Source organism: Myxocyprinus asiaticus, chromosome 15 (genome assembly GCF_019703515.2).
Source record: "Myxocyprinus asiaticus isolate MX2 ecotype Aquarium Trade chromosome 15, UBuf_Myxa_2, whole genome shotgun sequence".
Lineage (NCBI taxonomy): Eukaryota > Metazoa > Chordata > Actinopteri > Cypriniformes > Catostomidae > Myxocyprinus > Myxocyprinus asiaticus.
In genome coordinates, this window is record NC_059358.1 from 48804778 (window position 1) to 48828380 (window position 23603).

Here is a 23603-nt window from a genome sequence, read left to right on the forward strand (position 1 = left end):
TATCAAAAATCAGTTAGCAATTTAGCATCTTCAATGTCTTGGCATGATGTTGGCCACGTTTGTTGCCTGTCACATAAATTCCCTAGGAGGAGTATTTCAAATACCAGAGCATACATTTTTTCAAACAAACCAAAATGATCAACTTCTGTTGGGCAGAGCTAATACAAGCCAATGGGAAATATGTCTGCCATGGTGAGAACAATGGCTCCACCAAAACTTGTGAATATCAGACAAACTCTGTGGCAGCCACAATGATAAACTCATTCGGAAATGTTAGGGGGCGCTATGGAGTCCACTGGCCACACCCAAGACAAATGACAAAAGAATTATAAAATCTTGCCAAACTTTGATGGGTGTGCCAAGTTTCAAGAGTTTGAGTATTCCAAAGGCATGCAATATGAATTTACGAACTAGGGGGCGCTGTGGAACCGATGAGGCACATCTATGCTGAATTGCAATATCAAATCAAAAGATGTCCTAAGACAAATGTATGTGTAAAATTTAATAGGTTTTCAGGCATCGTAAGCCCTCAAAACACTGCGGGAAAATTTGAAAATCCCACACTCCATCCAAAATGGCTGACTGCCTGCTGGGCGGAGTCAAATACAACCAAGTGAACTTTGCCTAACATGATGAGAGCAGTAACCATACCAAATCTTGTGCACATCTTAGAAAATTCATCCCAACCATTGCCTACGTTTGGAGGCACTGTAGAGCTCCTCGACCACACCCAAGCCTAAACACTACATAACTTTTTGACTTTATGCATGTCTGATATGTGTGCCAAGTTTCTTGAGTTTTCAAGCATGATGAATGCCTAAAAAATGGGTGAATGTGCTAATAATAATAATAATAATAATAATAATAATAATAATAATAAATGTAGCTGCAAGCAGCAATGATGGGCCCAAGCACCATGGGTCCATTTCGGAAAACTGCAAGGTGCACACATGCATTTGGCATTTAACGTTATTCTAAACAATTCTGAAGCAATTTGGTAAATATAAGAGAACTATTTTAAAGTATCTTGTAAGAGCCTCACTTCCTGCTGCCTGGTGGTGGTGCTATGTCCGTGACCCAGAATAGTCAAATCCATGTGATTGGCCCCCAACATACATCTCAATTTTGATCTAAGTCACACATTGCACACAGAAGATATGAGACACAGCTTGTTTCCCATTTTTTGCCATTAATTTAATGCCTCGCTATGGCAACACCATTCGATATTTCAAAATCTGTTTGCAATTTAGCATCTTCAATATCTTGGCATAATGTTGTCTAAATGTGGTGGCAGTCTCATGAATCCCCTAGGGGGAGTATTTAAAAGTTCAGAGAATGCAATATTAAAAAAAATCCAAAATGGACGAGTTTCTGTTGGGCGGAGCTAATAATTATAATTGTGAAAGTTGTCCAGCTTGATGAGAACTATATACGTACCAATTTTGGTGACTGTAGGTGAAAATGGGGGTGCTACACAGGTCTTACACACCCATTTTAAACCTGTTAACTGTCACTGGCCAACAGGTGGGGCGTTTGAATGTGGCTATAAAACAAATGCTTTTGTTATATAAAAAAATTCATTAATGTTCACAAATTGGTAATAAAATTAAAGCTTAAAAACTCAACTTTCATCTTCTGCAGTCTATTTTGCAATTAGAACATTACAGTGGAAACATTTAAAAATGTTATAAGAATGCATTTTTAAAACATGCGACATGTGAGTGACAGTACTTATGTTTCATGTTCTCTGCTTATAATCCAATCCAATGATTGAAGAAAAAACAGCATGCATTTCATTGTGAGGGTCCACTGATGAAATTGCAACAACCACATCAGAATGGTTAAGTAACATTATTACCTTCTAGTTGAAATTCTGTTAATATTTTTGAATCTGTGATTATTTAGCAGCTTTATTCACCTGAAATGTCCACTAACATTATGCCAGTTGTTTTTAATGGAAGTGTATTATACAGGATAAGCTTATATGTATGTAAATGTTTGATGCTATTTGTTAAAATAAATGTATACATAATATAATATAAATGTGAATCTATCTATCTATCTATCTATTGGGGGTGTAACGGTTCTCGGTAAAAAAACAAAAGAAAAGAAAAGAAAGTGCCAAATAGACATGCGCAGTCGTAGCCTCCACTAATGCACCTGTATGGCTCTGTAGATGCACACACTTCGCCTGTGTTTCACATGGGCCAACTTTCTACAGGGAGAAGTTGTCCTATTAACTGTAAGTATGTTAAATCAGTTGATGACATCACAGTTCTGCACGCATTAGTGTGAAGTTGAAAACGGCAAGCTGAGAAAACAAGCCACAAGATAGAAGTCCCTGCGTCATTCAATGATTTGATTGTTAATTTTCTTATTTTATTGCTAACTGATTAATTGTACATTTTTGCTATAATTTAATATAATTATTTATTGAAAAAATATGTAGATCTGAAAATTATATTGTAATGAAGTAATTTACCATTTTTATATATCCCTAAAATTGCTTTAAATTAAATTAACAAATGTAATTCAATGCATTAGGTGTTAAGTTGGTCTAGGTAGAGTTTAATATGAGCACAGAAGTCATTTAGCCTTGTAATTTTGTTGCATTTATGTGGCAATAGGTCTCAATTTCTTTTATTGTTGCATTTTTTTCTCTGTTCTCTTTCAAAATAAATGCAGTACATTAACTTTTAGTCTGCATTCATTATTCATACGCAACTGTTTAAATAGCCTTTTGTGGTGAGCAGGGCAGAGACGAGCAGCATCTGGGCAGATGGCATCTGGGCAGACGGCATCTGGGCAGACGTCTCGTTGCAGCGAGGGGAGGCGGGAGTGTTTAAGGAGAAGAGACAGCGGCAGACGGGAGAGAGATGTACAAAGCTTGTCCGCGTGGCTGAATGTCTTTATGATTTGACGCAGCTGGCTGAAAAGCAGTGCGTGTTTTTGTTTCTTTGGATGCTGAAAAGTGTTATTAAATGTCTATGTGTTTGTCAAGCCGATCCCCGCTTCCTCCTTTCCCATCTTTAAGTGTTTACACCTTTAAATTAAGTTGGGAAAATAAGGACATAAATTAGGTTAGACTACTGCATGTCCACCCATAGAATAATAATTAAAAGCAAAAATTACCAACTGGTAACCAAAAACAAACAACTATTGTTCCTTGATGTTGCCACAATGTCGTAATGACAGACTGGCACCATTCTAAAGTTACACTGTGGCTACGAATATAGGAATTTCACTTTTCCGGTTGTCACAACGTAGTCAGTTACGTCACCACAATGAAAGATTGGTCATCAAATTACAGTGCAGTTAGGTAACGCAAGAAAACTTATCTAAGGTTAAAATAGATGTACAGTAAATCTGTAAACTAAAAACACAAATGAGGATTCAGTAATTAGGACTGTTGCAATATTTACATTGTCTGATATTTAAATCTGGTATATGGCTATATACGAACAAATGCAATTAGAATTCATATATTTGTACTATGTTCTATATACTATGGGGGTGGCAACACCAAAGCAAATGCCCATGCGTAGATCTTATGGATTAAGGTACCAAGCTTCATTGCAAAGTTATAAATATCCATGAATTTGCGATACAACTGCATTTCCACAGGAACCACATAATAACAATTTTGCTACTGATTTGCTAACCTAAAAAAAAAAAAAAATCTCCAGAAAGGTCACGTGACTCCATGCAGGAAGCAGACGTGTGAGCTTTGTCAGTTTTTAATTATTTGCATGTTTAATCCGGTAAGATTCGATACACCCAGTTACATATTTGCTCTTTGAGGTAAACATGGCAAAGAAGTCAAAATCCTCAGACTCTGGAGACATTAAAAGACACTTACGTGTTCAAGCTGAGGCCTCTGGCGGCCCTGCAGACCAGGGACTCGATTTGGAAGGCACGTCAAGAGAAGAAATCCAGCATCAACTGTCCAACATGCTGAATGATGCTGACAAAGGTTGTTGCTGACTTGGAGGATCTCGCTGTAATACGTCGATCGATTACGGTGATGGAAACAAAATTCTCTGAGTTGGTCACAAGAGTGGCAAAAGTTGAGAGACGGATCGATTATCTGGAGTCATCGGAAAGAATATTATCCACTAATCTACCCGCATCCAAAAAAGACTTGGAATACATTTTGGAAAAATTGGAAGATCTTGAAAATAGGAATCAAAGGAACAATATTGGAATTGTTGGAATTCCTGAGCTTGAAGAGAGCTGAGATATGGTGAAATTCCTAGACGAGCTCTTCCCTAGTCTGCTTGACATAACAGGCCACAAGCTGGAAATCGAGTGAGCTCACAAAGTCCCGGCTCGCAGATCTGCTGAGGGAGACAGGCCCCAATCAATTCTGGCCAAATTTCTGAGATCATCCGATAAAGATCTCGTGTTGCGCCAAGCGAGGAGCAAAGGAAAGCTTTTTTGGAAGAATCACAATATTTTCTACATCATCGGAAGATCGCTTTTGCACAGATGTTTCCAGCCAAACTGAGAATAGAAACGAAGGATGGTCGCAGGGTATTTACGTGTCCAAAGTAAGCACTCTCTTTTATAGAAACAATGGGTGAGTAAGCCATTTGGGGTTTTTCATGTAGCTCCAGAGTGGATTAACTCGCTATACTTTGGCTGTCCGAGGAAGCTGGGTGCCATTTTTGTTTCTGTTTGTGTTGGTTCCACCTAGCGGCTGGAGTTTGTTTTGTGGAATAACACTCCTTCAAGAAACTTTTGTATGGACGGAAGATCACTTTTACACAGAAGTTCCCAGCCAGATTGAGAATAGATACTAAGAATGACTGCAAAATATCTACATGCCTACACAAAGGATGTCTTTTATAAAGTTGACGGACTGAGTAAGTCATGGTGTATTTTGTTTATGCGACCTCCGAGTGATTAATACACACTTGAGAAACCGGGACGACTGTTTTTATTTTATTTTATTTTATTTTATTTATTTTTTTTTAACTGGTTCCGCCTAGCGGCTGTCATTTGTTTTGTGGAATAACACTCCTTCGGGACAGTTGTGGATGAATCTGTTTGTTCTTTGTGCTTATGCCTCCTGTTGGCTGGAGTTTGTTTTGTGGCATATTTTTGCAGGACATTGGAATGATTACATCATCTGCTGCACTCATAACAGCCGGCTCACTGAACACCTGTGTGTCTGTCCAAGGAAACTGAACAGATTTATATCAGCTGGAATTTGTTTTGTGGAGGAACACACCTTCGAGACAGTTCTGTGAATGAATCTACACGTTCTTTGTGTTTATTCTGCCTGTTGGCTGGGGTTTGTTTTACAAAGTATTTTCTGTTATGTAATTTTGCCTCACAAAATGTGTGTAGAAGCACCGGACTTGAACAATCCGATGGCAAAGTTGTCGCGGGGACTCTCTTATCCGTACATGGAACTTTTGAGTTGATGGACGCTGGTTGGTGCTGTCGTGCGTGGGGTTAATGTGTACGTTTTTCTTTTTTCTGTTTGTTTTGTTCGGGGAGAAGTTTGGGGTTTGATTGTTGCACTTATGGGGAACGTGGTCTGTGTAATTTTGTTTTTGACACACAAATTTTGTTTTATTATATCAATATGTCAAATGTTAATATGAGTGGTTTGTCTCTCTCCACGTGAAATGTGAATGGGTTGGGGCACCCATAAAAAGAAGAAAGGTTATTTATTTTCTTAAGCGTAAGAAATATGATATAGTGTTTCTTCAAGAAACACATCTTTCCCCACAGGAAGCTGAAAAATTTGGGAAGATATGGGGTGGACATGTTTTATTTAGTGCTGGCTCAAGTAAGAGCAGGGGGGTCATTATACTGATAAATAAACATCTACAGTTCAAATGTCTTAAACAGATTAAATATAAATTAGTTTTAGCAGAAATTCAGGGGCAAAGGTTTATTTTGGCTAATATTTACGCACCTAACGCTGATGATCAGGGCTTTTTTATAGATCTCGAAGGGATGCTGCAAGCCACTGGCACCCCTTATGATATAATATTGGGAGGAGACTTTAATCTTTTGATGGACTCAGTTCTTGATCATAGTGAAGCAAAAGTGTGTAAGCCCCTTAGAGCAACATTGATGCTCCACAGTATGTGTAAAAATCTTGGTCTTGCTAATATCTGGCGACTTTTGAACCCGTCTGGTAGGGACTATACATTTTTTTCATCAGTTCATAAGATTTATTCTAGAATAGATTTTTTTATATATATCTAAGTCTCTCATTTCATCTGTTGTTGATTGCTCAGTTGGAAACATTTTAGTCTCGGATCATGCCCTGGTGAGTTTAGAGATGTTGCCACATACAGAGAAAAAGAAATCATACAGCTGGCGCTTTATTGTATACCTTTTGCAAAATCCTGATTTCCAACAAATGTTAAAGACTGAAATCAGTGTTTATATGGAGACCAACTGGTCCTCAGTATCCTCTGTGGGCGTGGCCTGGGAGGCACTTAAGGTGGTTCTAGGGGTCGGATCATACAGTTTGCCTCATTCACCAAAAAATCCAAAGCATGAGAACTTGTGGAGTTGGAAGGGAATATTAAAAGTGCCGAGGCAGAGCTGAAGCGCCGAATGTGGTCTAATGGCCTCAGAGAATTGACTCGATTGAAATACAGATATAATGCTATTTTGTCGCGGAAAGTGGAGTTTTGGTTATTCAGGGCAAGGAAGCTTTTGGCTAGATATATAAAGCAGAGAGAGTCTTTTTCTACCATTCCCTCAGTGAAATCTGTTCGTGGTGAAATATTTACCTCAGCCGTTGTTAATAATGCTTTTAAAGAATTCTATCTTGATCTCTATAGTTCCACGTCTTCGTCTACTGATGAGGATATTAGAGACTTTATGGAACCATTAAAACTCCCTAAACTGACGATGGAGCAAAAAAATTCTCTTGATTCTGAGATAAACTTGGAGGAGCTTGACGAGGTAATTAAGGCCTTGCCTACAGGCAAATCTCCGGGGCCTGATGGTTTTGCCGCTGAATTTTTTTAGATCTTATGCCTCAGAACTGGCTCCACTTTTGTTAGAAGTTTATACGGAATCATTAAAGAATGGAAAGCTTCCTCCAACCATGACGCAAGCCCGGATCAGTCTGATTCTTAAAAAGGACAAAGATCCAAGTGAGTGTAAGAGTTACCGTCCAATTTCCCTGATCCAGCTAGATGTAAACATTTTGTCAAAAATTTTGGCTAACCGATTAAGTTATGACATCTCTTATACATATAGATCAGGTGGGGTTTATTTGGGGCCGTAGCTCTTCTGATAACATTAGGCGTTCCATCAGTATCATGTGGTCAGTGGCGAATGATCAGACTCCGGTTGCTGCCATCTCACTTGATGCCGAAAAGGCATTTGATATGGTAGAATGGGATTATCTTTTTAAGATTTTGGAAATGTATGGGTTTGGGAATATTTTTATTGGATGGATTAAGTTACTTTAAAGACACCCAGTAGCAGATTATTTTACTCTGAATAGAGGCACTTGGCAGGGTTGCCCTCTTTTCCCATTATTGTTCTGTCTTGCCCTGGAACCATTAGCAGCCACGATAAGAAAGGAGGATGATTTTCCAGAGGTGGTGGCGAGAGGTATGGCGCATAAACTTTTGCTTTACTCAGATATTTTATTATTCATCTCTGACCCCACTAGATCTATGCCTTGCCTCCACAGAATTATTAATTCCTTATCTAAGTTTTCAGGATATAGAGTCAATTGGTCTAAATCCGAAGCTTTGGCTCTGACAGCGTACTGCCCAGAGTTAATTTTGACCCCTTAATAAAACGGTTTTTGAGCGATGTGGACAGGTGGGCTTCATTACATTTATCTATGATTGGGAAAGTTAATGTTATTAAAATGAATTGTATTCCAAAATTCAGTTACTTGCTGCAGTCTCTCCCTGTAGATGTCCCCCTCTCTTATTTCAATCAATTTGATAGTGTAGGGCTTTACTGGTTGTTTAGATCAGTGTTACTATCATAAATAATTAATAATTATTTATTTAGTTATTAATTAATATTTAAATTAATTCATTGAATCTAACTCATTAAAGCCTCACACGGGGCACCAATTATTATGTAGGTGCTACTGGTTGTTTAAATCAGTTTTACTATCAGAAATAATCAATAATTAATTATTATTAATAATTAAATAATTAAATAGAATTTAACTCATTAAATTCTATTCTCGGGGCACCACTCTTTGAAAAGAGAAAAATGATAGCAAGTTACTGATTGAGTCTTATAAAACAAAATCTACCCTGTAGGTTGAGTATCTTAATTGTTAATCAAAATAATCAAAAAGGGGAAAAACTAGTGTGGCAGCGGGGGCGTGGTCAAGCATCTCTCTGGAGAGAGAGCCTGGGCACCACAGAGCCGAACAGGAAGCAAGAGTGTGATGATGAGAGTTTTATTTTGATGAAGCGGTGTGTGATTAACGTGCAACTCAGTGAATATTGCAAGAGAAAAATAAATCCTTACCTGAACCAGGAAAGCTGCTTCTCGCCTCCTCTTTACAACTAGTTAAATTATTGGTATACAAATCTAATAGTAATCTAGTTACAGTTAGTTTCTAACACCAATAAAATAATAGTACTCTGTGGTAACTTGGGAGTTCTTCACGTGGCAGAGGTTGGCTTCAACACAATATTCAAACAAAAACAAACAGGAGTACTTATTATAATATAACAAGATTTATTATAATCAAGCAGTAGTGAACACTGCCAATACTATCCAAATATAATCCAAAAATATAATCAAGGAAATCCTAAACTAACAGTGGAGCTATATGCTAGTGTGCGTGTGTGTGTGTGTGTGTGTGTGTGTGTGTGTGTGTCCAGATGTGGTAACAAAGGAATCAAAATGGAGGATCAGGTTCAAAATGGAGGGTTAAATCCAAAATGGAGCTGATACCACGTGAGGGTGGAAATGAGCGGACACACAAAGGAACTGACGAAACAGGCGGGAGAATTTGGTTCACCAGCCAGTGAACACAGCCAATACTATCCGAATATAATCCAAAAATAAATCAAGGAAATCCTAAACAAACAGGGGAGCTATATGCTAGCATGTGTGTGTGTGTGTGTGTGTCCAGATGCGGTAACAAAGGAATCAAAATGGAGGATCAGGTTCAAAATGGAGGGTTAGATCCAAATTGGAGCTGATACCACGTGAGGGTGGAAATGAGCGGGCACACAAAGGAACTGACAAAACAGGCAGGAGAATTTGGTTCACCAGCCTGAGTCGAACACAAACCACGGCGCTGCTCACTCAATGAATATCAGTGAGAGAATCAAATCAAATCAAAATCAAATCAAATCACTTTATTGTCACACAGCCATATACACAAGTGCAATGGTGTGTGAAATTCTTGGGTGCAGTTCCGATCAACATAGCAGTCGTGACTGAGAGAGAGAATGAGCGTGAGAGAGAGAGGAAAAGTGCATGCAGTTAATTAAGGGTAACCGCTCGTAACAGCGGGACTGAATTACTAGTTCAGATCACTCAACAAAACAAACGTAACCCCAAAAGAAACTAAAAACAAATCTCCCAACTCGAAACAGCGAGCAGAGTTTAACATACAAATATACTCAAAACATCAGCATTTAGAATCAAAAATATGATTTAGTTTCACAAGAAAAAAATCACAGTTTCTAAACTAAATCTGCCCAGATATCAAGCCTTACTTGGGAAATCCTGTGTGATTTCAGTAGGGTTGTCCGTTGGAATTCCTGTTGCATTGAGCGGTCAGGAGAAACGGTCTGGATGGTCCCTTGTCTTACGCTCGTCAGCGAAAAGACGCGTCTCTGCTTTATTCTTCGGATCCAGCGATGGAGAAGAATGCAGAAAGTAGTCAACGTTGAATGAAAAAGAGGGAGAAGGGAAACTGGTCACCTTTCCGTTTTTCAAAATAAATTCACTGTTGCTTTACAGTGAAAATGAACTGGTTGATGTAAGTATACTATAAGACTTGAACAACGCTAAGTTAATCTTACTCTACCGTGGCCAAATGGTGAGGTTAGAAAAACGTGGTCTCTTTGTTCTCAGTCCAAATGGAGGGAAAACTCCTTCAGTATGTGCACAGTACAGATGTCCCTTAACAGCCAGGCAGAGCTTAGCACAGAGAGGCCAAACTTCATCTGTCCACTGGTTTTATTGACAAGATGACGTCATCGGTCTTAGGCTGCTTTCGACCAATGGCGTTTCAGACTGGGTCCATGGGCGGGACTTCGCATCCAGTTGTGAATTTGTGAAGGATCCTGGGAAACTGAGTTCAATGTCTCTACTTTGATCATAGAACAAAGGGCCATGCGGTGTCTGCTGCCATTTTGAGTGGGCCAAGGCCCTACAATATAATAGCAAATTCCTTCATTTGGAATGGTATGCATCCCAAATTACATTTCAATAAGTTACATAGGCCGATTAACAAAGGTGGGCTAGGCCTACCCAAGATTTTATTTTATTACTATGCTTTCGGTCTCAGATATTTGGCTCATTGGTCGCTTCCACCTGAGAGAGCCCCTCCCTGGTTCTGTATAGAACAGGAAGTTCTTGCCCCTATTTTGCCATTGCAGAGCCTCTCTATCAAATATATCAGAGAAGCTAAGTTACATCCCATTATCTTGCACTTGAACTCGGTATGGACAAAAGTGTCCAGACTGTTTAATTCGGACACTTTTTTAAATGTTGCCTTAAGCATATGGCTGAACCCAAAATTATGCATCAACAAGTCCCCTTTTTGCTTGTCAGAGTGGATTGGGAGGGGTGTTACTACACTCGGTGACCTATATGAGAATGGAGTGTTGAGATCCTTTCAAAATTTGGTTCAACTTTTTGGGATTCCTAGATCTCAGTTCTTTAAGTATTTACAGCTGCGCCACCTGTCCTGTACTGTTTTTGGGAGTGGTTTACACCCCCCTAAAGCAGCAGATACTCTGGGAGTGGTGATTACTGATTTTGGAAAAGGTCATGAGGCATCAGTGTATTACTCCCTGTTAATTCAGAGTCTGGGGGACGGAACTTCAACTTCTCTTAAGAGATTATGGGAGAAAGATCTAAACTTGGCATTGGAGGAGAGAGTGTGGGCTAGGATTCTAAAAAGCGTCAAATCTGCATCAAGATGTCTATTGGACCCCCTCTAGATTGCATAGACTTGGTCATAAGGACACACCCACCTGCTGGCGATGTCAATCAGAAGATGGAGACACAACCCATGTCTTTTGGGGATGTGTTTAAATTCAAATTTTGGTTGAGGGTCCAGAGTTTTATGGGCAAAATATAAGGTACTCAAATTTCATTTTGCCCCAGACTCTGTATTTTAGGTGATGGGGGCGGTCATTGATGTAGGGGATAAGTACATGAAGAATTGGATCCTGGCTGGTGTTATGATAGGCAGACAGATTATCCTTAGAGGATGGAAGTCAGCTTGAGCCCCCTCGTTTCGTGAGTGGTTCGAGGAGATGGGCAGGGTAGCGGCTTTGGAAGAGTTGTCATATAGAAGGCTAGGCAACATGGATATGTTGAGGTGGGGTGGCTATTTGGCCTTTTTGGAGGGCTCTCGGGGAGGGGCAGTGGAGAGAGATGTGTTGTTTTAAATGTGTGTGTTGTAGCCTTTTTGTTTTTGAATGTATACTTTCCATTATGTATTTCTTAATATTTTCTACTGTTTTATTGTCTTTTTGTGTGTCTTTGTCAATTATGTTTGACCACTGGGGGATCTGTTCTTGTTGGGTGGGGGGGTTAATGTTTGGGAGGAAGGGTTGTAAATAATATAATGTGATTCTAAATATTTTGTTATTTTTATTATTATTATTTTTATATATGTTATATGGAATCAATAAAACTGTTAATAGTAAAAAAAATATATATATAAATTCTCTAGTGTACCAATACATTGTCTATTAAACACATCAACAAATTCTGAATGTTTCTTAGCTTGACATATAACTGGCAATCTGGAATAAACTTCACATTATGCAGGACAATTTTTTTGAAGTGTACCCATGGATGGAGAGTGCATGCATATCCAATGTTATTCTGCTAATAAAATCCTGTAGGCCTATCAACTTTGTAACAGCTGGAATAAGCCATTTGAAAGGGAACATTAACACAAATTTAGTTCTAAATATAAAATAAACTCTGGGAAAACTCATGAATATTAATAATATTATGCACAATAAGAGATTATTTTAAATCACCTATTTAGATAAACAGTCATTCTTAACGACCTATTCAATCACTCAAATAGATATTTAACATTATATGGTAATTTTATCTCTACAACTGCCACTATCAGTCTTGGGATTTTGTTAGTCAGTAGATGAACACATAGATCAGCAATTTAATCAAGAACATGACTGATTGGTCTAGTGGTTACTTTTGCCTCTAGTTTTTAGATGTTCTGGTTTCTAATTCACGCAAATATAATGTTTTATTGTAATGAACCAAGATTGCATCTGTATGTCAGTGGATTTATTTTAAAAATAAAATGCAATAAAAGATGTGGAGAGACGGGAGTAGCAGAAACACAGACACATTTATTAAAAAAACAGTGAACTCCGAAGTTCAGACAGCGACAACCACAAAATCTCCACTACAGCAGCGGGAATCTGCACGAGAGCATCGGTGACCAAGATGGCACCCCCATGAACACCCGTCTCCCATCGCACAACCCAGCCATGGAACACTCGGTTTATACAGGAAGGAAACACACTGCGTGCCGGTGCTTCCCATTAACAATCAGCTCACCTGGTTACCCCACACCTGAGAGGGATTAAGAGAGAAAGAGAGATAAAGACAAAACACACTCTCTACATACACACAAACAATACGGCCGAGAAGACAATCACAATGGGGGACATATTACACTTTTCTATTTCCTGGAAAAGAGCGTGAGCTGCAGAAAAAACTACTGATACTAAATGACACTGATAACAGCCACAACGAACATTTATCATAAAATTCAAAATAACACATTCCACGATCGGCAATCAAAACATACACAGATCAGATGAAATAGAAACTCCAACTCAAGAATTGGAGATGTTTAACACATGAAATGAGAAATATAGTTAACTGAAGAACAAAGTTACACATACTCCATATACATAACGTACGAAAGAAGGATCCCTTCTAGACACAACAATCAAAATCCTGGAATCCAAAATCCTTCTCAAAGTGGTATTTTGGGAATCATTCAACAATGGAGCTTGGCTGCTCTCTAGTGGACATTTATGGTACTGCGTTTGATTAAAGATAATTGTCACTCATAACTGGGATGGACATATGGCTTTGAATTTCTAGTATTTTTACATTTCAGTTAATATTTTTATTATATTTTTTATATAAAAAATAAAAAGTTTGTGCAATACATTTTCATTACAATAAATTTAGACTTCTATAACTTTTTATTTCACTTTAAAAACTCACTTGCAATAAATTTCAATAGAAACAGTATTTAAAATATCAAAATATTCCTTTAAAATTTTGCATCAGCAGTGTCTTGATTCACGTAAACAAAAGAGGGCTATTTCAAAGTCTGTTAAAATTGCCTTACTTCCTTCTGTCAGTTGGTGGCACTATGCCCGTGACCCATAATAGCTGCATAAATATGATCAGCCCCCATTACAAAACATACAGCTGAATTTTCATCAAAATCATACAATGCACACAGAAGTTATAAGGAACTTCCTGTTTCACATTTTTGCCCTTAATTTATTGCCTCGCCATGGCAGCACCATTCAAAATATCAAAAATTGGTGCGCAATTCAGCATCTTCAATGTCTTGGCATAAAATTGCCTAAGTTTGGTGCTAGTCACATGAATCTCCTAGGAGGAGATATTCAAAATTCTGGGTCTGAGATTTTCAAAAAATGCATATTTTTAATGACTGTAATTTTGAAAGTTTGGTGACCATAGAAGAAACTGATCCAACCACTTTTGTCAAAAGGTGGCGCTACAGAGCTCCCCAGCCATGCCCATGTGTTAACTTTTGCCCACGCCTAATGGCCGACAACTCTGATGTGTGTGCAAAATAATGAAAATTCAAGTATGCCAAGTACCTCAGAAACATGTGAATATACATAAATAGGAATAATAACATTTAATGCATTGCCATGCAACAGTATTTAAGAGATCAAGCATCCCTTCAAAATTTTAAATCTGCACTGTCTTGAGATTATTCTAAAAAATGTTTATGCAATTCAGGTAAACATAAGAGGGATATTTCAAAATCTGTTAAAAGTGCCACACTTCCTTCCGCCAGTTGGTGGCACTACAACTGTGACCCACAATAGCCACATCAATGTGATCAGCCTGCAAGGCCAAACATTTGGCTCAATTTTGATGTAAATCACACCATGCATGCAGAAGATATGAGACATTTCCTTTTTCCAATTTTATATGTTAATTTATCATGTCGCCATGGCAACACCGTTCGATATATCCAAATCCATTCGCAATTTAGCATCGTCAATGTCTTGGCATGATGTTGCTCACATTTGGTACCTGTAACATGAAATCCCTAGGAGGGGTATTTCAAATTTCAGAGCATGTATTTTTCAAACAATCCAAAATGACTGACTTCCTGTTGGGCGGAGCTTATGACTGAGCACGAAAGTTGTCCGGCTTGATGAGATCTATACATGTACAAAGTGTGGTGACGATAGCTCAAAAGGGATGTGCTACAGAGTCCCCTGAACATGCCTATCTTCTAGGTGGTGCTACAGAGCCCCCCTGCAACTTTGCCAAGCCCTAATGGTCAATGACTCTGATGTGTGTGCAGACTTTCAAGAGTTTTCCTGCATGTTATGTACCCCAAAAGTACCGAAAACCTTGAAAAGAAGAATAAGAAGAATAAGGAAGAGTCCCCCTGTCACAGGAGGACGCAGGGCCCTCGCAAAATGTACCCAGGGCAAACTGCAAACGTGTGTGATGTGTCCTGAGCAGGAGTCAGAGTGCTTGTAATGTCAACAAGAAATTAGAGATTCATCAAAAGAACTTATGAGAATGTTGATATATTTCCTGATCTATCCATTCAAAATGAAAGAAGCAATTGATTTGAATCTAGTTTGAATGTCTGTGTAGATCAGATACTCTCAATCTACTTAGGTCTCTGAACTCCAAACAAAAATATATTTTCTATCATGTAAGACATTGGTGCTTAGAGAAAATTAGAGGTAAAAAGCCAGAGCCTTTCCATGTATTTTGTTACTGGAGGTGCAAGAACAGGAAAGTCACACTTAATCAGAGCTATTCATTATGAAATGACCAGATTATTATCGCAAATTGCAACTGCACCAGACAAAGTTTCTGTTCTATTGACAGTACCTACTGGAATTGCTGCTTCCAACTTGGGTGCCAAGACCATCCATAGTACATTTTCAATCGGGACAGATGTAAAATTACCTTACACACCTTTAGGAGAAGAAAAAGTAAATACAATGTGTGTGGTATTAAGTGACTTGCATATTATAGATGAAATTTATATGCTAAACCACAGCCTACTAGCCTATGTCCCAGTATAATTGCTGTGGGAGATTTTTTCCAATTGCCACCTGAGAGGAAAACCATTGTATTTGCAAAATGTTCCATTGGATTTGTGGAACAGCACATTTGCACTGTCAGAATTAACAATCATTGTTAGACAAAAAACTCAGCTTTTGCGGAAATATTGAATAGATTGCACACGCGTAGCAAGTGTTCCCCATTATCACTTATTGACTTAAATATGCACAAAAGTAGGGAAACTGGGCAAACCTCTTCTGCTTTACACATATTCCCAACAAATACGCAAGTGGAAGAGCATAACATCAAACAGATAATTGCATATTGCTCAGACCACATTTATGTAGAGGTTCAGGATTTTGAGAAAAATCAACAAACTGGACAAATGCAACTTAAAAAGGGACACTTTTCCAAAGTATTTAATTCCTGTTTACCAGAAAAGTTTCTATTAGTTAAAGGTGCACGAATCATGTTAATTAAGAATATTGACGTCGCTGATGGGCTTGTAAATGGTGTCTGTGGTACTGTAACAGACATGGCCCTTAATACAAACAACACAATTGTGAATGTAGTATTTGTTCAGTTTGGTGATGATAAAGTTGGGAATACCACTTGAAAGCATACACCACCACCTAGAAACATCTTGAATTCCACTTCAATTACTTTAGAGGAAGAGCTAGCTAACAGCAATTGTGGGTTTTGTAAGCAGATCCCATTAAAGTTGGCATGAGCTTGCACTGTACACAAAGTGCAAGGATTAACTGTCAATGAAGCAGTCATATCACTAAAAAAGATTTTTGTAGCTGGACAGGCGTATGATGCTTTAAGTCAAGACTTTAAGTGGGTTGATCATTCAAGATTTTGCTGATAAAGCAATTTATTGCAAAACAACATCCAAGAATGTATCAACAAATGCCACAGTTTGAACTTTATAATATTTCACCACATAACACCAACAAATCTTTTTCAATTTTCATAAAGAATGTTCAGGGTTTACACTGCCATTTGCTAGATATAAAGGCTTCAGTCCAATCCAATAATTATAGCTGTATAGCTGTAACAGAGACATGGCTGCCTGCAAACATATCAAGTGAATCCTCTTGCATTGAAGGCTACCACTTTCACAGTGCTCCACGTTGTTTTGCTTACAGTACAACCCTCTGTTAAACTCAATTCGACACCAAAAACATGGTGGCGTTGGCATATACTGTAGAACTAATAAAGATTACAATATTCTGGACATTCCCAATGTTAACATAGAGTGCATAATATGTCAACTCAGCAAACTTGATATAATCATAGTTGTTATTTACAGGCCACCACAATATCGCTTATCTTTGTTTCAAAAATATATTACCAAACTCTGCAATACATTAAACAATTTGTCAGATCATATCTTTTTAATTGGTGATTGGAACCATAATGAATTGAAAACACACACAATGTCAACACTGATGGCAAACCTAGGCTATGTTCAGTTTGTCAAAGAACCTACTACTGAAAATGGAACACTGATTGATCATGTGTACAAGAAAATGTCATCTAAATGTACTACCATTGCACAAGTTATGCCAGAATATTTCAGTACACATGAAGCAATTCATTGTACATTTTATCAAAAATCTGCTCGCAATTTAGCATCTTCAATGTCTTGGCATGATGTTGCCCACATTTGGTGCCTGCCACATAAATCCCCTAGGAGGAGTATTTCAAATTCCAGAGCATGCATTTTACAAACAAACCAAAATGCCTGATTTCCTGTTGGACGGAGCTAATACAAGCCAATGGGAGATATGTCTGTCATGGTGAGAACAATGTCCTCACCAAAACTTGTGAATATCAGACAAACTCTGTGGCAATCACAGCGATAAATTCACTTGAAATGTTAGGGGGTGCTATGGAGTCCACTGGCCACACCCAAGACAAATGACAAAAGAATTATAAAATCTTGCCAAACTTTGAAGGGTGTGCCAAGTTTCAATAGTTTTGAAACATGTAATATGCATTTACAAACTAGGGGGCACTGTGGAACCGATGAGGCATATCTATGCTGAATTGCAATATCAAATCAAAAGGTGTCCTAAGACAAATGTATGTGTAAACTTTCATACGTTTTCAGCCATCGTAAGCCCCTCAAAACACCATGGGAACATTTGAAAATCCCACATTCCATCCAACATGGCTGACTTCCTGTTGGGCGGAGTCAAATACAACCAAGTGAACTTTGTCTAACATGAAGAGAGTAGTAACCATACCAAATAGTGTGCACATCTGAGCAACTTCATCCCAACCATTGCCATCATTTGGAGGCGTTGTAGAGCTCCTCGATCACACCCAAGCCTAAACACTACATAACTTTTTGATTTTGAGCAGGTCTGATGTGTGTGCCAAGTTTCTTGAGTTTTCAAGCATGATGAATGCCTTAAAAATGGGTGAATGTGTTAAAAATAAGGATAATAATAATAATTGTGAAAAAACATTCCAAAAACAACAGGGTTTTAGCACCTCCAGTGCAGGCCTCTTGACCTGCACCTTTGGTGCTCGGGCCCTAATAATAATAATAATAATAATAATAATACTTAGAAGAACAATAGGGCCTTGCATTTTCAGTGCTTGGGCCCTAATAATATAATAATAATAATAATCCTTAGAAGAACAATAGGGCTTCCGCACTTTCAGTGCTTAGTCCCAAATAATAATCCTTAGAAGAACAAAAGGGTCTCCGCACTTTCAGTGCTTGTGCCCTAATAATTGTGAAATAACATTCCAAAAACAATAGGGCTTTAGCACATCTGGTGCTCAGGCCCTAATAAAGAATAATCCTTAGACAAACAATAGGGCCTTCCTTACTTTCAGTGCTTGGGCCCTAACAATAATCCTTTGAAGAACAACAGGGTCTCCGCACTTTCAGTGCTTGGGCCCTAATAATAATAATAACGCTGCATGACACTAGTTGTGACTCATCACGTGTAATGTAGTTGTGACACGTAGTCATGACACATCAAATGCAATATCAAATGTGAATTTGGCAATCTGAGATCAATTCATTTAAGGGGATTAGGGACGCAGGCCATAGAAGGGAGCTTTGTAAGCTTGTGAGAGACAAGTCACAGTCAACACTAACTGAAGTGCATAATGAAGCCCTTATGTGGTCTCTAGAATATCCTAAATCTTGTGTCACAAAATTAGTCAGCAACAGAAGTGTTGTGTCTGAGACAGCAGAAGCTCAGTGCGCTGCTGTTGGTATACCTGAGGAAATACCCTGCTAATCTTAAAGAAGTTTTAAAAATTGTAGCAGAACAAGGAAAAGCTATAGGAGAGCTAACACAAGCTGTTGAGAAACTCACTTTGCAGTGAGTCAGAACCTAGTAAAGCCAAGATGCAGCCAAGGTTTACAGATGATGGTCAGCCAATATATTACTGGTGTAATCGTGTAGGACACATAGCTAAGAGGTGTGTGAATTAAAACAAACAGACTGTCATAGAGTATGCTAAATTGCCAGTGCAGCAGGGAAACTTGCAGCCTTGCTTGCTGTGAGCCAGGCAGTGTGAGGGCAGTCCATAGACTCAGACAATATCGATACTTGTCGTGACTGACTACTCAAACTGTCCTGTCGCTAATCTAAAGATTAGTAGAGTAATGACCTCTTGTTTACTTGATACAGAAAGCCAAGTCAGTAATATTTCTGAGAGTTTCTTCAGAGAACACTGTCTGAGGATGAAGATATGCTGTCCACAGCAGGTTGGCTGAAGATTACAGCTGCCAACGGTTTAGATATACCTTACCTAGGTTATCTTCAGTTGGAGGTTGAAACTATGGGTAATACTCTACCAATATTTGGTTTTCAAGTAGTCAGAGACTCAAAATGCTTCCACTGTACCAGCCCTCATTGGCATGAACATCACTAGCAGATGTAGACAACTGGTTCATGCAGTTCCATATCTGTCACTCACTAGGGTCACACTTGGGAGCCCCAAACACCTCTGCATTTTAAAAAAAATGCCAATGGGAATTGGTGAGTGGAATTTGCATGCCACTACCCTGGACATACGGGTATAAAAGGAGCTGGTATGCAACCACTCATTCAGATTTTCTCTTCGGAGCCGAACGGTTGTATTCAGTGCACTGAATTCAATTTCCCTCCAAAGACTTATGGCGCATTTCAGCGGCTTCTCCCCCTCTGCACCCATGGAGTGCAGAGAACGCCCCTGGTCGCTTCGGCAGAGAGAAAAAAGAGAATATACTCTAAAAGAGTATATTTTCATTCACAAAAAGAGCGGCACACATGGAATGTCTTTTTAAATATGCCTTTCCGTTTGTGTGTTATTCCTGGTTGCGGTCGTTATCTCTCCGCTTCTGACGGCCACGATCGCTGTCTTACGTGTCTGGGCGCTGCCCACGTGGAGCCGGGTATCCCCCCACGGACCTCCTATTCCCCAGCACGCTCGCTTGCACTGGTTGGGCACTCGGACGAAACCACCGGCACGTCTCATGGCAAGTTCAACCTCATGTTCGGAGCCCGGGAAAACGATGAATTATCGAGTGCAGCATCGGAGAGTGGGCTCCTCCAGTCAGATGCAGAGGCTTCTACTGGGCTTCCTCCTTTGGGAATGGTCGCCCGGTCTCAGGCCGACGCGGAAATAACAGACATGCTTTCCCGGGCGGCCGCGAGAGTCGGGCTGGAGTGGAACCCTCCACTCTAACCTGAACCCTCGCGGCTCGACGATTGGTTCCTGAGCTCGGGGCGCCGCCCACGGCCACACCCCACCCCCGTTCCTTTCTTTCCGGAAGTGCATGAGGAGCTGACAAGGTCGTGGGAGGCACCTTTTACTGCCCGGTCCCGGTCTTTCAGCTCCCCCGCTCTCACTACCCTCGATGGTGGAGCGGCCAGAGGGTATTCAGTGATCCCCAGTGGATGAGGCGCTCACGGTGCACTTGTGTCTGCAGAGCGCCGCCACCTGGCACCCGAAGCTCCCGTCCAGGGCCTGTAGGTTTACTTCGTCCCTGATGACCAGGGCCTATGGTACCGTGGGACAAGCCGCCTCCGCCCTGCACACCATGGCTCTCCTGCAAGTACACCAAGCCAAGGCGCTAAAAGAGCTGCACGAGGGTAGTTCTGACTCAGGATTGATGCAGGAACTGCGCTCGGTGACCGACCTCGCTCTCCGGGCGACGAAAGTCACGGCGCGGCCTCTTGGGCAGGCGATGTCCACCCTGGTGGTCCAGGAGCGCCACCTTTGACTCAACTTGGTTGAGATGCAAGAGGCTGACAAGGCACGGTTCCCCAATCTCCCAGATTGGCCTGTTCGGCGACACCATCGAGGACTTTGCCCAGCAGTTCTCGGCGGTGAAGAAGCAGATGGAGGCCATACAACACATCCTGCTCAAGATCCCGCACTCTGTCTGCTTGTCACCAAGGGAGTCCTCCTGCAGCAGCAACACCGGCTCCACCACAGCCTGCCTCCATGGCCCGGCCCCAGCATGGAGCCCAACGCAGGAAGCAGACACCACCCGCTCACGGCCAGCCGCTAAGAACCCGAGGAAGGCTTCAAAGCGCCCCTGAAATGGGCGACCCAGGGGCGAGGAGACCTGCTTCTCTGGAGCTGGTGAACAGACCACTTCATCCCCCGGTGGAGGGCCGGGAGGAGAATCTTTTGTTTCATTTTTTGCCGCATGCTGAAGAGGCTGCGGTACCCAAAAGTTCGACAAAAGAGTGGTTTTCTCGTTCCCTGGGTCACATGTCTGGTGCGCATGGCCGTCGTCATGACCACCGTCCACCATCCCATTTTTTCAGGTATGGCGCTCCAGCGGCGGACCCCCCCGCCCCTGTGCGCCCAGCTGTGGCACAAACATGCCCACACGGGATTGGTTCCGGTGGACTACGGGGATGAGATTCCTCCTCCCCCCTCCTCGGCCAATCTTATGGTGGGCGGCAGGAGCCAGGTAAGTGGTTCGATGTCCCCGGACTCAGCACGGCCACGGGGCTTGAGTCCCCTCGATGTGGCACCTCGAGCTCTGCCCCGCCACAAGGTCCCACCTGCCGGTACGTCCGACATGATCATTCCCTTGGTCCCCCTTGCCCGGAGTTTGGGCGCGTGGCTCACGCTTTACAACTCGTCGCGATGGCTGACCCAGACCGTCTGACTCGGCTGCGCGATTCAGTTCACCAGGCGCCCGCCCAGGTTCAGCGGTGAAGGGCGAGAACGCCGCTACCTTGCGTGCGGAGATCGCTACCCTTCTGCGCAAGGGCGCAATAGATTCTGTCCCTCCAGCCAAGATGAAGAAAGGGTTCTACAGCCCTTACTTCATCGTACCGAAGAAATGCGGTGGGTTGTGACCAATCCTGGACCTGCGAGTACTGAACCGGGCTTTGCACAGACTCCCGTTCAAGATGCTGATGCAAAAATGCATTCTAGCAAGCGGCCGGCATCGAGGTTGGTTCGCGGTGGTAGACCTGAAGGACGCATACTTCCACGTCTCGGTCTTACCTTGACACAGACCCTTCCTGCGGTTTGCCCTCGAAGGCCAGGCGTACCAGTACAAGGTGCTCCCCTTCGGCCTGTCCTTGTCCCCTCGCATCTTCACGAAGGTCGTAGAGGCAGCCCTTGCCCCGCTAAGGGAAGTGGTGTCCGGATCCTCAACTATCTAGATGACTGGCTAATCCTAGCTCACTCTTGAGAGTTGCTGTGCGCACACAGGGACCTCGTGCTCCAGCACCTCAGCCGACTGGGGCTTCGGGTCAACTGGGAAAAGAGCAAGCTCTCCCCAGTTCAGAGCATCTCTTTTCTCAGTTTGGATTTGGACTCAGTCTCGATGATGGTGCGCCTCACGAACAAGCGTGCACAGTCAGTGCTGAACTCTCTGAAGGTGTTCAGATGGAGGACAGTGGTTCCACTGAAACTTTTTCAGAGGCTCCTGGGGCATATGGCATCCTCAGCAGCGGCCACACCACTCGGGTTGATGCATATGAAACCGCTTCAGCACTGGCTTCAGACTTGAATCCCGAGATGGGCATGGCACCGCGGGACACATCACATGGCCATCACGCCGATCTGTCGCCACCTCTTCAGTCCTTGGACCGACCTTGCATTTCTACAGGGAGGGGTTCCCCTAGAGCAGGTCTCCAGGTGCATCGTGGTTACAAAAGATGCCTCCAAGTTGGGCTGCAGTGCTGTAATCAACGGGCACACAGCTGCCGGCCCCTGGACTGGCCCGTGGCTGCGTTGGCACATCAACTGCCTAGAGGTGTTGGCAGTACTGCTCGCCCTGCAGAGGTTCTGGCCGTTGATCCAGGGCAAGCACATGTTGGTCCGGACAGACAACACAGCGATGGTAGTGTACATCAACTGTCAAGGTGGTCTACGCTCCCAATGCATGTCCCAACTCGCCTGCCGTCTCCTCCTCTGGAGTCAGCAGTGCCTCAAGTCGCTACGAGCCACTCACATCCTGGGCGACCTCAACACCGCAGTGGATGCGCTGTCATGTCAGGTGACCCACAGGGGAGAGTGGAGACTCCAACCTCAGGTGGTCCAGCTGATTTGGAGTCGATTCGGTCGAGCACAGGTAGACCTGTTTGCTTCCCAGGAATCCTCCCACTGCCCACTTTGATACACCCTGACCGAGGCACCCCTCAGTATATATGTGCTGGCACACAGCTGGCCCCCTGGACTACACAAAGATGCGTTTCCCTCAGTGTGTAACAGGAGTGTGGCGGCCTCCTGAGCCCTGGCCAGTGGCGCCTCTTTGGCAGACATCTGCAGAGCAGTGGGCTGGGCAGCACCCAACACCTTTGTGAGGTTCTTCAATCTCCGGATTGAGCCGGTCTCATCCCGTGTAATTTCCGGGACTCCTGGCCGGGTGTGCCGCTTGCGCATAGCGCCTTTCCCCTCCCTTGAGGTGAAGACATGTGCTCTTGTCTCCCAGTTGTGCTCACAGACTGATCCCTGGATGATTTTCCTCCTTAGCCCTCTGGCAGTTGAGTTTGCAGAGAAACTCGCTGCTGGCCCAGTACGTGCGCTAATGAGGCCCTGTACTGAGGTAAGTTCTCCACATGTGCTGGTTCCCCGAAGGCGACCCCATATGATATCTTCCGCAA